Source organism: Peromyscus californicus, unplaced genomic scaffold (genome assembly GCF_007827085.1).
Source record: "Peromyscus californicus insignis strain IS unplaced genomic scaffold, ASM782708v3 Scaffold_18__1_contigs__length_77618521, whole genome shotgun sequence".
Classification (NCBI taxonomy): Eukaryota; Metazoa; Chordata; class Mammalia; order Rodentia; family Cricetidae; genus Peromyscus; species Peromyscus californicus.
The window spans coordinates 6,335,394-6,348,175 of record NW_026294480.1 but is presented as its reverse complement, the minus strand read 5'-3'; the positions used below and the strand labels follow the sequence as shown (position 1 = coordinate 6,348,175).

Sequence of the window (12,782 nt, the reverse complement as noted above, 5' to 3'; positions counted from 1 at the left end):
TAAAACTTACAAAGTGCACATAACTATTGTCTTTGGTACCGTGACCCAAAAGATACCCTGCACCACAGTTCCCGCACATGAGGCTCAGGGAATATCTCTGCACAGGGGGCATATTGATTATGAGAGCCAGAGGTCCAGGAAGTCTGATGTGAGGTTGTGCCTTCTAGAAAGTGAAGGGAAGCCGCACCCATGATGCCCCAACAACATGGCTACCTGAACAAGCCCTGAACAGTGACAGTGGCACAAGATCCCCTGCAGGGGGCAGTCTGCTGGGTAAGCATCCAAGTGTAGGCACCTGAGAACTGCTGAGAGAGGGAGAATTAGTGTTTCCAGGAGGAGAGCGCTCACTGTTCATGGAGTAACAAGTGGTCAGTCCTCAAACATACACACAGTCAACAGTGAACAGAATCGGCCAGTCATGTTTGTAACAATAATAATTACAGAAGTATACACTATGTATTTGAGACGGACTATTGGACATGAGAGAAGGTGCAGTGAGGTGATAGAGGGGGAAATGACATACTTAATTTTAATTCTCTGAATTATATGTCACTCTTGCCAATTGTGACAATGTTGGTGAAACTGTAAGTTATTTTAGGCAGTAAAGATAAATAACACATGATCTCATCAATATGTTAAATGTAATGAATTGAAACTTATGTAAGACAGAGATATGTTAAACATAAAGAATCATAGCTAACAGAAGTTGGAGATATAATGGTATTTTCCATTGACCAGCGACCTCAGGAAGCCCACACTTGGGGACTTCCTTGTTGTGGAAAATTAGTTTAACTATGTAAAGATGTTTTGCATTTGTTTATGTTGTTGTATATTAATTTAACTGTGTAAAGATATGTTGCATTTGTTTATGTTGTGGTTTATTAGTTTAGCTGTGTAAAGATGTGTTGCATTTTTTTTACCTTGCCTGCCTAAGGCACCTGATTCATCTAATAAAAAGCTAAATGTCCAATTGCTGTGGGATGGTCTATATGTCATATTACTCTGATTGGTCAATAAATAAAATACTGATTGGCCAGTGGCTAGGCAGGAAGTATAGGCGGGACTAACAGAGAGGAGAAAAGAAAGAACAGGAAGGCGGAAGGAGTCACTGCCAGCTGCCGCCATGACAAACAGCATGTGAAGATGCCGGTAAGCCACGAGCCGTGTGGCAAGGTATAGCTTTATGGAATTGGATTATTTTAAGATATAAGAACAGTTAGCAAGAAGCCTGCCACGGCCATGCAGTTTGTAAGCAATATAAGTCTCTGTGTTTACTTGGTTGGGTCTGAGGGGCTGTGGGACTGGCAGGTGAGAGAGATTTGTCCTGACTGTGGGCAAGGCAGGAAAACTCCAGCAACATCCAATAACTAGCCAGGAGGTACAGTTGGGAATTCAATGCAAAGAAAGCAAGAGGAGGATTCTGGGAGACAGAGACAAAGGGAGATGCCAAGGGCCAGCTGGCCAGACAGGAAGGAAGCAGGACATACAGAATGAAAGAAAAGTAAAAGCAACAAGGCCAAACTGATGAATAGAAACAGGGAAAATTAAATTATAAGAGTGAGTGGGACAAGCATAAGCTAAAGGCCAAGCTTTCCTAATTAATAAGAAGTCTCCGTGTCATCATTTGGGAGCTGGTTGGTTTCCTAAAGAAAAACGCCAGCTTCACTTCCTGAAGAATGAATGCTCTGGGCCAGTGTGATAGGAGGGAGAAGCCCCCGGTACTGTTGTCCCGAGCGCTGGGTGTCTGTAAGCATTATGTACGGTACATTTCAGAAATCCGGAAGATAGTGTTTGAGGAGGTGACCATACCATAACTGAGAAAGAGGATCCAAAGGTTAACCATGAAGTTATTATAGAATACCTCAATATTACATAAAATACTGATATTTCCTATATTGATAAAAAGGAAAAATAATGTGTGACTATTCTCTTAGGTCATTCTGGGACTTTACTCAATAAAATATGAAAACTATAAATTCTAAAATTAGCAAATTTTGATATAAGGAAATAGCATCATCAATTATATTTCTCAGCTTCAGCACATTGATACACAGGTTTCATATGTGCAAAACATGCTCTAGGAATATCACAAACATATTAGTTAATACCTGTCAGAGAAATATAGAAAGGGAAAATGGCAGAAAAGATCAAGTGATGTCTATTCTATGTTAAATTCTCAACTGTGTTGTTAGTCCTGTACTTGCCTGTTTTCTCACGTGATCAGATACTTAAATGACATTCAGTCTGTGAGTTCCTCCCCTGCCTGCTCCTTCTCATGTCCCGTGTCACCATCATTTGCACCATTAGTGAATCTGTAGAAATCCTGAAACCCAGATGACGGCCCGAGCTGCTGCATCAGACTCTGTATGTTCATTTCACTTCACATTCGTGATTGTGCATATTAACTATTGAGAAATTCCTTCTTCCTGACCATGACTTTCTCCTGTAAGAAATGTGTGTATGTGTGGTGTATAGTAGCATATGGCACTAATTGCATGTTCTGTGTGTGTGTTCATTTTACATTTTATTTGTCTTAATTGGATCGTGTCCAACTGAGCTTATTGAATCTTTTACCTTGACTTTCCTTGAAGATGGGTCCAGTACTTGAAGATCATGTGACCACTTGAAACTTGTCTGAGAAATATTACTCACCTATGTAAGAAACATTTCTAGCTCTCTTTCATCCTGGGAAAAATCTAGATTTGTTTTCACAGGCACACAATGCCTGTGTTAGGGTTTCTATTGCTGTGATCAGGACCATGATGAAAGACATCTTGGAGAAGAAAGGGTTTATTTAGACTACAACTTCAGGTCACTGTCCATCACTGAGGGAAGTCAGCACAGGAATCTGAGGCAAGAATTGGAGCAGAGGCCACAGAAGAACACTGCTTACTGACTTGTCCTGCCTGTTTTCCTATACTGTATAGAACTGCCTGCCCAGGACACAAGTGCCACCCCTAATGGCCTGTGCTATCTCGTGTATCATTCACTAAGAAAATATACCCTAGGCTTGGCTACAGGGCAGTCCTAGGGAGGCATTTTCTCAATTATGCCTCTCTCTTCTCAAATGACCCTAACTAGTGTCACGATGACAGGAGAACTCTCCAAGCCAAATCATCTTGGTATTTATATTATTAATGGTTTTAATTAAACTAAAGTGCACTATCATTCATTGATCTTTATTCCAGGAAATGCTGTCCTTCTGGGATGTGGCCATTGAGTTCTCTGCAGAAGAGAGGGAATGCCTGGAGCCTGCTCAGTGGAATTTGTACAGGGATGTGATGTTGGAGAACTACAGCAACCTTGATTTCCTTGGTGAGAATCTCATCCATAGTGAATTCTCATTTCACCATCAACATGTAGCTTCCTCACTTTGTATATCTCATGGGAGCATTTCAGCAGCAATTCTCATACCCTTCATTTTCAGAAAAATTAGGGAGATTGCTGTATTAAAAATCATTTCTGGGCAGGTGAGATGGCTCAGTTGTTAAGAGCAATGACGGGTCTTCTAGTGGACTGGGTTTAATTCCCAGTACCTATATGGCAGCTTACAACTCTCTGTAATCCCAGGATCTGACACCCTAATGTTGTGTGATATTTTGCTTGTTTTCTGACACAGCTTGCTTGGAGTCAGAGGATGGAGCTAACACCTAGCTGACCATAGAGGTTTGGAGGACTGTAGAGAGAGGGACAGGAAGTGGTAAGGTGGGGCTGAGACAGGATCTCAGCTCTTTTGGATGGAGGAATTGTAGAGGTAGGAAGTTACTGGTGGCTGCTCCCCTGCTTCTCTGATCTTTCAGGTTCTTACCCCAATATCTGACTCCCAGTTTTTTATTGAAAAAGAATTAAATTAATGCTTCATCCTCACACAGACATACATGCAGGCAAAACAACAATGCATATGAAAAATAAAAATAAATTATGAAAAAAAGATCATTTCACTGTTTTTCTTTTTGTGTTTAGCCTTTCTGTGTTGAAGGTACATTTCCTTCACTCCAGTGGGACTGTTAGAAATTCAATGGCACGAGACATGGAGTACACTTGTTAATGACAGTGTTTCACAATTCAGTTTTAATGGTTTTCCTTTAAATGAAACTCAGCATCTGGATATTATAAATTTCTTTATGTAGTGTAGTGATCCTGTCAGAAAACATTTAAGGAACTGATTGTCTGCAATCATTTATCTCATCATCTCTTTCCCTATAAGCCATGTACTGGAAGGCGCATGTCAATTCCAAGTAAAAGAACACATAAACAATCTTCTCCCTTTTTTGTACCAACAGGACTTGCTGTGTCTAAGCCACACCTGGTGACATTTCTGGAACAAAGACAAGAGCCTTCATATGTGAAGAGACAAGCAGCAGCCAACGTGCAGCCAGGTGTGTGGGAATGAGGGGTTTGGGGGCAGAGCTGAGGTCCAAATATTTAACAGAAAGGCAGGCTTTCCCATGTGCCTTGAAACATGACACTATGGGAATCATTCTTTAGGTCTCCTCCTCATGTCTTTATTGTCAAAACTCATCTCTCAAAAGTTTATGATGGTTTAAGTCTCTTGAGCTTTGTATTTCCCCAACAGTGAGCTGTGCTTCCATTGACAGCATCCTCTAGCATTTTTCTTCTTGTTGAGTCTCCCTTGTAGTTTAAGACTCAGGGAAAGAGAACTCAGTGCTGGTCAGACTGAGTGTCATTTATTTGCAGACATTTCGTGCAAACTCATAACAGAAAGCTCTCTACACTAAAGTGAGCATGATTGGGTTTATTAAGCCAAACCCACAATTCCATCACTGAGAGCCAGGCAGAGAGAGACAGAAGGCTCAACAGTCCTGTTGATTAGACCAATTTGGGGCTGGGGAGCAGTTGGATAAAACTAAGACAACCTGGATTCATTTGGACAGCCCCATTCCCCAGTGATCGTAGGGAAGAGTCAAAGCATTTACTTATTGTAGAAGGGGTTGTGTTGGACCATTAGGTACACTGATTAAGCAGAGGCTGTTTTGTTTTTTTCAACACTTTTACCACCAGTTGGTTCAGCAGGACCCACTATCAGACCTAGGAAGGGGAGGACAGAATGAGCTACAGGGCCTTACACTGTTGACTCAGAGATGCTCTACAAACCAGTTATGGGTACAGTGATTGTGTGCCTCTCTTTCATTCCAGTTAGTCTATTTAGGCCTTTCACTTGCTATAAGGATCTGTGGTTTTGTTTTTTCAAGTTAATATGTTTATCATATATTAGGTCTAACTGCTATTGGCATATATTTCCAAACACAACTTGTTAGAGAATTTATATACTTTTGTGTGTAAGCTTGATGATCCCAGATATGTCAGAGCTAGTAAATTGTTTTGTTTCAGATCTTGTCAGTGTAGACACTGTGGCTATCCCTATAGGAAGCATTATAGCTAATATTACCAGTAGTCCAGTGGTAGGAAGATATCTTGTGGTCCCTTCTTCTCAAGGTCTCCTGTTGATTCTCAGTCTTCCTCCAAGTGTATAATTTCACTGGCATCAGATTTGTAATGGGAGCAGGGCTGAGGAGTGTGGGTGGAGGTTTTGTCGAGACCACAGTCAGCTCTGTCCCATCAGCTACTCCCAAACAACCACTCAGAGACTTAATATTAATTATAAATGCTCAGCTAATAGCTCAAGCTTATTACCAACTAGCTCTTACATTTTAAATCAGTCCATATGTCTTACTTACATTCTGCCACATGGCGGTACCTTTTCTTTGTATGGAATGTTTATCTCTTTCTCCTCTGTATCCTGGTAACTCCTCTGACTCTGTCCTTTTTGTACCCAACATTCTTTCTGCCCTGAAAATTCTACCTAGTCATCGGCCAATCAGCTTTTTTTTTAACAATGAGAGCAATACATCTTCACGCTTTACAGAAGGATTATTCCATACCATTTTTCTCCTTTTTGTCTTATTAAGGATGGTTTTGCCAGGTGGTGGTGGCATATGTCTTTAATCTCAGCACTTGGGAAGCAGAAGGAGGAGTATCTTTGTGAGTTTGAGGCCAGCCTGCTCTACAGAGGGAGTTCCAGGACAGCCAGGGCTATTACACAGAGAAATACTGTCTCAAGAAAAAAAAAAAAGGAAGATTTTAAGTTTAACATAGTAAAGCTATGTATAACAAAAGTTCTCAAGTAAGAATTACATATCCAGTTCATTTGTATTTGACAAATTTAGAGATTATCTATTCCATCTTTGTGAATCAAAAAAGTTTTATATCTAATTTACCTTTTATTATAACTAAGGAAATCTTTAACTCTAATTATTTATTCTTTAACTTAATCAAAGACCTCAGAAAGGTGAAATGTTACCTAATGACAGGGACATCTGGCTGCCTGAACAGTCACGGAAAATTTTATTGTAATATTGGGGCATCCATCCTTGGCCTACAGGCCTAGAATATCTAACAGACAATTTTGAGAAGCAGGGAATTTTGAAGGACTGCCCTACTTTGTCTTGGCAAAGTTTGGCAGTTACTTTCTTTTGCATCTTGCTGGTCCAGGTTGGATAGCATACTGTCGCCACTGAGGCAAAGGCAGTTCCTTTGTCCAAATGGCTAGCTTTTGCCATAAAGAAAGTAAAACTGCCAGGCGGTAGTGGCGCACACCTTTAATCCCAGCACTCGGGAGGCAGAGCCAGGCAGATCTCTGTGAGTTTGAGGCCAGCCTGATCTGCAGAGTGAGATCTAGAACAGGCACCAAAACTCCACAGAGATTCCTGTCTCGAAAAACCAAAAAGAAAAAGAAAAGAAAGTAAACTCCATATGGAGTTTCTTCAGTGCCCATCATCTTTGAAGTAAATTGGTGCTGCCAGGAGCAGACATGTCTCGCTGTCAAGAAAAGCTTTATGTTATTAAAACATTTTAAATGCCATATTCTATAGGTCTGTGAAGTTTTTGAAGGCCATCTATCTATCTAAATAAAACTGTTTATGACTTTTAAAACATACCTAGCATGACTTTTAGTTTAATTATTATAAATGACTACCAACCTTTATTTTTAATTACACATCACATTTTTTTTTTCTTTCTTTCTTTTTTTTTGGGGGGGGTTTTTCAAGACAGGGTTTCTCTGTGTAGCTTTACGCCTTTCCTGGAACTCACTCTGTAGCCCAGGCTGGCCTCGACCTCACAGAGGTCTGCCTTCCTCTGCCTCCTAAGTGCTGGGATTAAATGTGTGAGCCACCACCGCCCGGCTACATTACATTTTTAAATGAGCTGCATTGTTGCTTGAAATTCTAAAATGGTCTTATTAATAAAAGACTCAGAATCAGAGAGACAAAGGAACAAGCCACTGCCACGACTCACCTCCCCAACTCCATGAAGCCTCTGTTAAATGCCTCTGAGTCCTCAGTTGAAAGGCTCTCAGCCAAAAGGGCTTCATCCAAAAAGCGTCTAGTTCCTGTCTACTAACACCTTATATACCTTTCTCCATCCAGCCACCACTTCCTTCCCAGTGCTATGATTAATGGCGTGTGTGCTTCCCAAATACTGGTAGCAAAGGTGTGTGATCTCAAGTGCTGGGGTTAAAGGTGTGTGCCACCCCTGCCTGGCCTCTGTATTTAATCTAGTGGCTTGTTCTGTTCTCTGATCTTCAGACAAATTTTATTAGTGTACACAATGTATCACCACACTGCAGAAACACAATATGCCAAACAAGAGTAGAAACATACACACAGTACAAAAAAATTAACTTTTAATTTGTATCAATAAACCAAAATCCATACCAATGTAAACTTTAGATTAATTATCATCTTTTGGCTTAAAGTAGATTCAATAATCTACCCTTTTAACTCATCATTTCTATATCATGTCACTCTTTTTCCTTTATAAAGAGATCTTTGAATTTAACTCTTTTGTTTAGGCTTTTTTCTTTATTTTACTAAGACCAATAAAAAATTGTAACTAATCCCCCTTAAATGATAATAAACATCCATAAACCATATTTTGGGAATGTGAGTGTCGTTCTTTGGGTTACTTCCTGTTCTCTCTGGGTGCTGGTATCTTTGTGGAAACCTTGAGTAAATCAGGATAATTGGTAGGTCTTGGCTAGTGTAGTCTATGAGGCTGGATCATCTCAGCCAACAGCCTTGAAACTGTTTTGGATACACAATTCTGAAGAAATTGCAACAGAGGCGCTCTGAGATGTTGGATTATGTGGGCCATCCATTTTTATTGCTGCCTGGTCCCCTTCTGAAAGTACATAAACTTTTAAACGTAACCTACATATCTGTATTTTTTTTTTATTTATTTATTTTTTTTGGTTTTTCGAGACAGGGTTTCTCTGTGTAGCTTTGCGCCTTTCCTGGAACTCACTTGGTAGTCCAGGCTGGCCTCAAACTCACAGAGATCCGCCTGTCTCTGCCTCCCGAGTGCTGGGATTAAAGGCGTGAGCCACCACCGCCCGGCACATATCTGTATTAATACAAGTATGGAGTATGTGGTATACACAAGTCAGGCAAAGATGATTTTTTGTTTTATGTTTGAGCATGTAAAATATATGTCACGTGTTTTGTAGTTTGTCTATGTTTATTTCTTTATGTTTGTAGCCAGGAAATTTCCTGGGTTTTTTTTAAAGTTAAGGCATTTTTAAAATGTATAGGTTGGTTTAATCCAGCAGTTTTCATAGTCCAATGTGTCTTAGCAGCTGTTGTTCCTTCATTAGCAATCAGAAAATCCAAAAACAACATACAGAATCTAGACACTCTGTGTATTTCCCATCTTTATGTGGCTTTTTTCTTTTATATTACTTTACTCTCTTTCCAAGGGCTTTTACTTTATTACTTTAAACATAGTGTTATATATGAATGTATTTGTGACTGTCTATACCCTTTTACTTTTCTTTCCCAAACCTTTGTACATTTTTAAACACACTGCAACTCATTTAGAGATTTTTTTTTCCCCGTCTGGATCTGTCTTTCCTAAACATGTGTAACCTTTTCTGTCTGCATGAGCAAAACATCAAACCTGCCACACAGTGTGCTTTCAGAGCTCAGGTGGCTCAAGTCTGTAGGCAGTTGCCAGGAGACTCATCTCTTCCCACATGAGGGACACAAGACTAGGAAGCTGCATTTGGCCCCACTTTTGTGTGTTCAGTATCTTTTTTAAGCTTTCTCAGTTCTTATGTGATTGTGGGTGCACCAAGTTGAAATGCCATTTGTAGGCAGAGTTTCCCTGTCCCAGCAGCTGCTCCAAAATAACCAAAGTGGAGACTTAATATTAATTATAAATGCTCAGCAAATAGCTTAGGCTCATCATTAGCTGGCTCCCACATTTTAAATAAACCCATATTTGTATCTACCCTCTGCCACGTGATGGTGTCTTCTTTCTACAGGATACATTCATCTTGTTTCTCTCTACATCTACTGGCAACTCCTCTCTCTCCACTCTTCTTCTTCCCACCGTTCTCTCTGCCTAAAAAATCCTGCCTACCCATCAGCCAGTCAGCTTTTTATTAACAGTGAGAGTAATACATATTCCCATTGTACAAAAAGATTGTTCCACAGTAGAGGAGCTGGTCCCAGATGTCTCTGGAAGGTAACTCAGAATGACTACTTTGGGTGAACTTTCACATCCCTCCTCCTCAGGCCATATTGCTTTCTTTACCTGATGTGGTGGGTCCACACATGGCACATGCAGCTTAGTTTAAATGAGTGCCACAGTTCATCCTGCTGTGCTGACTGGCCCTGTGACAGAGCCTCTGTCTTATATTATCTACCACTTTGCTGAGGACTCCTTCCACAATCAAACATGGACAGCTCAGCTCTGGGGTTAGCTTTGTTAGGAAGAGCAAATTCAAAGCCAGGGGTCAGGGCATGGCCATTTGTACTGGCATGTAGTTCGCATACCAGTCGGGTGTCAAGCATAGGTATAAGGATCCCCTGATAGTTGGTATCGTCAACTATCAGTTCAGGAGACATGGAGTGCTAAGAAATTGCAATGAGTATTTCCATTGCTTGGCACATTTAGAATGTGGTGCAGAATCTAAGATCCTCCTCAGAGTGATAGAATCCACTCCATCTTGTGGAACATGAGAAGTGATTCATCTTCTCTACAGATAAGGAATAGGATTTCCTGGTCTGGTTCGCAGGCCAGAGGGAGAAAGGAGAAGCAGACACTGACAAGTCCTATTCCCTATGCATCCTTCTCCTGTGTTGAAACTAGAATGCCATTAATTCAGCAGATCTGTGTCCCATGTGAGAATAAGTATGCTAATCTATCTTGTTGTGTCCTGCCGTACAAGTGTAGTATAGATTTAATTCTTTTTACCTAAGCGTTCAATTTCAATAACCAGTTTTCTATGTTTTTGTTTTGTTTTGTTTTGTTTTTTAAGACAGGGTTTGTCTATAGCCTTGGCTTTCCTTGAGATGGCTTTTTAGACCAGGCTGGCACTGAACTCAAAATGATCTTTCTGCCTCTGCTCCTGAGTGCTGGGATTAAAGGTATGAGTTACCACCCCTGGCCCAATAACCAGTTACTTTAAGTATATCTGATTTTAATATTATTCCATAGTAAGGAAAAAAGAAGTTGAACTTAAATTTGTTTCAGTTACCTGCTTTAGGCTTAACTTTGGTGACATGTACAGAGGACTGGATAATGGAAGGTAGAAAATTTTCTCTCCCTCTAATATTGTGTCTGTAAATGAATTATATTTGTATTTAGCATGAATATAAACACACCTTTGGGCACACTAAGTATTTTTCACCATTCATTAGGTGACTCATTAACTATTATGCCTTAAATTACCTTTGTTGTAACAGCTTACAACAAAATAATGACTCTCATCAGTAAGACTTGATAAATAAAAGTAATTTATCTGTTAAAAATTTTACACTCTAAAATTATGACTGTTGAACTGAAAACCTTTTATACCAAAACAAAATTTAAACATAAATATGTCCCATGGAGGAACTGGGAACTTCAGTCTCCTGATCCCTTTATAGTGTACTGTATAAAATCTAAGTCAGTCCTGTAGACCTTCTACATTAAGTAGCTTCTTTTATAATAGAGAATACCATAACAGGGAGCTCAGTGCCAGGGATGAGCAGGTTAAAGAGGAATAGACATGGAGTTTCCAGACCCACTAATACAGCCTCAGAAAGGATGTTGGCACTGCCCATGGAGGACAGGCAGGAGGACAGAGGAACCCCACAGCGTCCAGTAGCCTTGAATCCACAGTGAGCTCAGAGAGTGGCTGACTCTGTTCCACAAGGAGGGTCAGGAAAGGTGACAAAGTGTAAGGCCCAGAACAAGAGCAGAGCGAGCACAGATGGAGTGGACTCCTTCACAGTCACTCCTTCAGCATCCACAGAGATGACAGAAGGTGTGGATTTAACTGAATTTTATCCCTTACCTCTTCAGTCAACATCTTTACTCTTAGAAGGTGACCGGGGAAGGGCTCTCTGTCAGCTGTTTTACCAGAATCTGGACCAGCCAAAAATACCCACACCTACCCTCCTGGAAGACCAGAAGGACAATGTTGGGTTTGTGTCAGGAAATACATTGGTCATTCCAGCACTCTCTAATCCTAGTTTAATTGTGTTTATAAAGCCAAACCCACAATTACATCATACCACACACAGGCCATGGACCTAAAATCCAAAACTTTTACCTTCGTCAATTCAAACAATTTGTTTCTCGTTGCAAAACAGTGGATCTTCCAAACCTGCCAGTGAGGCTGTGTGAGAACATTTTCTCAGCAGGATTGTTTAGTTGGGGAACCAGTTGGGTAAAACTCAGATAAAATAGAGTTACTTTAGACAGTTAAAGAACAGACTCTGTACTATTTTCTACATATCTGAAAAAATTGCACACATTTCTAAATACCTAGGTGTGAAACCAGTATAAGAAACTAACCTCACACATGAGTTTCTTTCATGTTACTTACACACATGTTTAGGAAAGTGACCGCATCAGAGTTTTTGTCTTTGATGAAGGTATCTTCTAAATATTTTCTTTATCACACACTTGGTAATAAGGGTTTAAAATGCATGCCTTTTGTGGATATGTATTCAAAGATTAAAACTGTCCATATCTAGGAGTATGGATTTCATAGCTTACCACTAAGCTTTCAAAATTTTGTGGTTTCAAAATGTTTTTCTTTACTTTGCAATTTGATATTCTTTGGTATTGTTTCAGAGGTGTGTATAACCTATAATCATTTGTTATACATGCCCTATATATTTTGGTGGATGGATAGAACATATTGGTAAAGTACATAAGGACAGTGTAAGATTACAAAATATCTACAAGCTCTGCTCTGTGAATTGTTACTTCATAGGTAAACACAGGTTTCCTGTTTTCATGTCTTGTTCCCTGTCTCTCTATTTAGTGCTCAATAGCAGTTTACTCTTGTAAGTAAAGAAATCTTAGAAATACCTAATTTTATTGCCTAGGCATGGTGGCCTACTCCATTAATCCCAGCACTTGAGAGACAGAGGTAGATGGGTTTCTGAGTTTGAGGCCAGCCTGGTCTAGATATTTAGTTCTAGGACAGCAAGGTCTACATAGAGAAAGCTTGTTTTGAAAAAGCAAAAACAAACAAAAAAGGAAATCAGCCATCTATTCACTGACAAATATGTTGTCACGGCAAAATTTGTGTAATGCACAGGTGAACCTGAAGTTTTTTTTTTTTTTTTTATCATGACTTGATATGTTTCAGGTATATATGTTCTTGTCATCCAAATAAAACAAAATACTGTCCTGAAGTTTTGAGCAATAAACTTAATCTTTTTGTGGATCATCTACTTCTTGTGCAGCATACCTTTTGTACC

The 12,782-nt window shown here is 39.8% G+C and overlaps 1 pseudogene; it reads left to right on the top strand.

The window, feature by feature from the left end:
- LOC128113812 (zinc finger protein 729-like) overlaps nt 1–12,782 on the top strand; it is an 87,754-nt pseudogene that overhangs the window by 58,500 nt on the left and 16,472 nt on the right.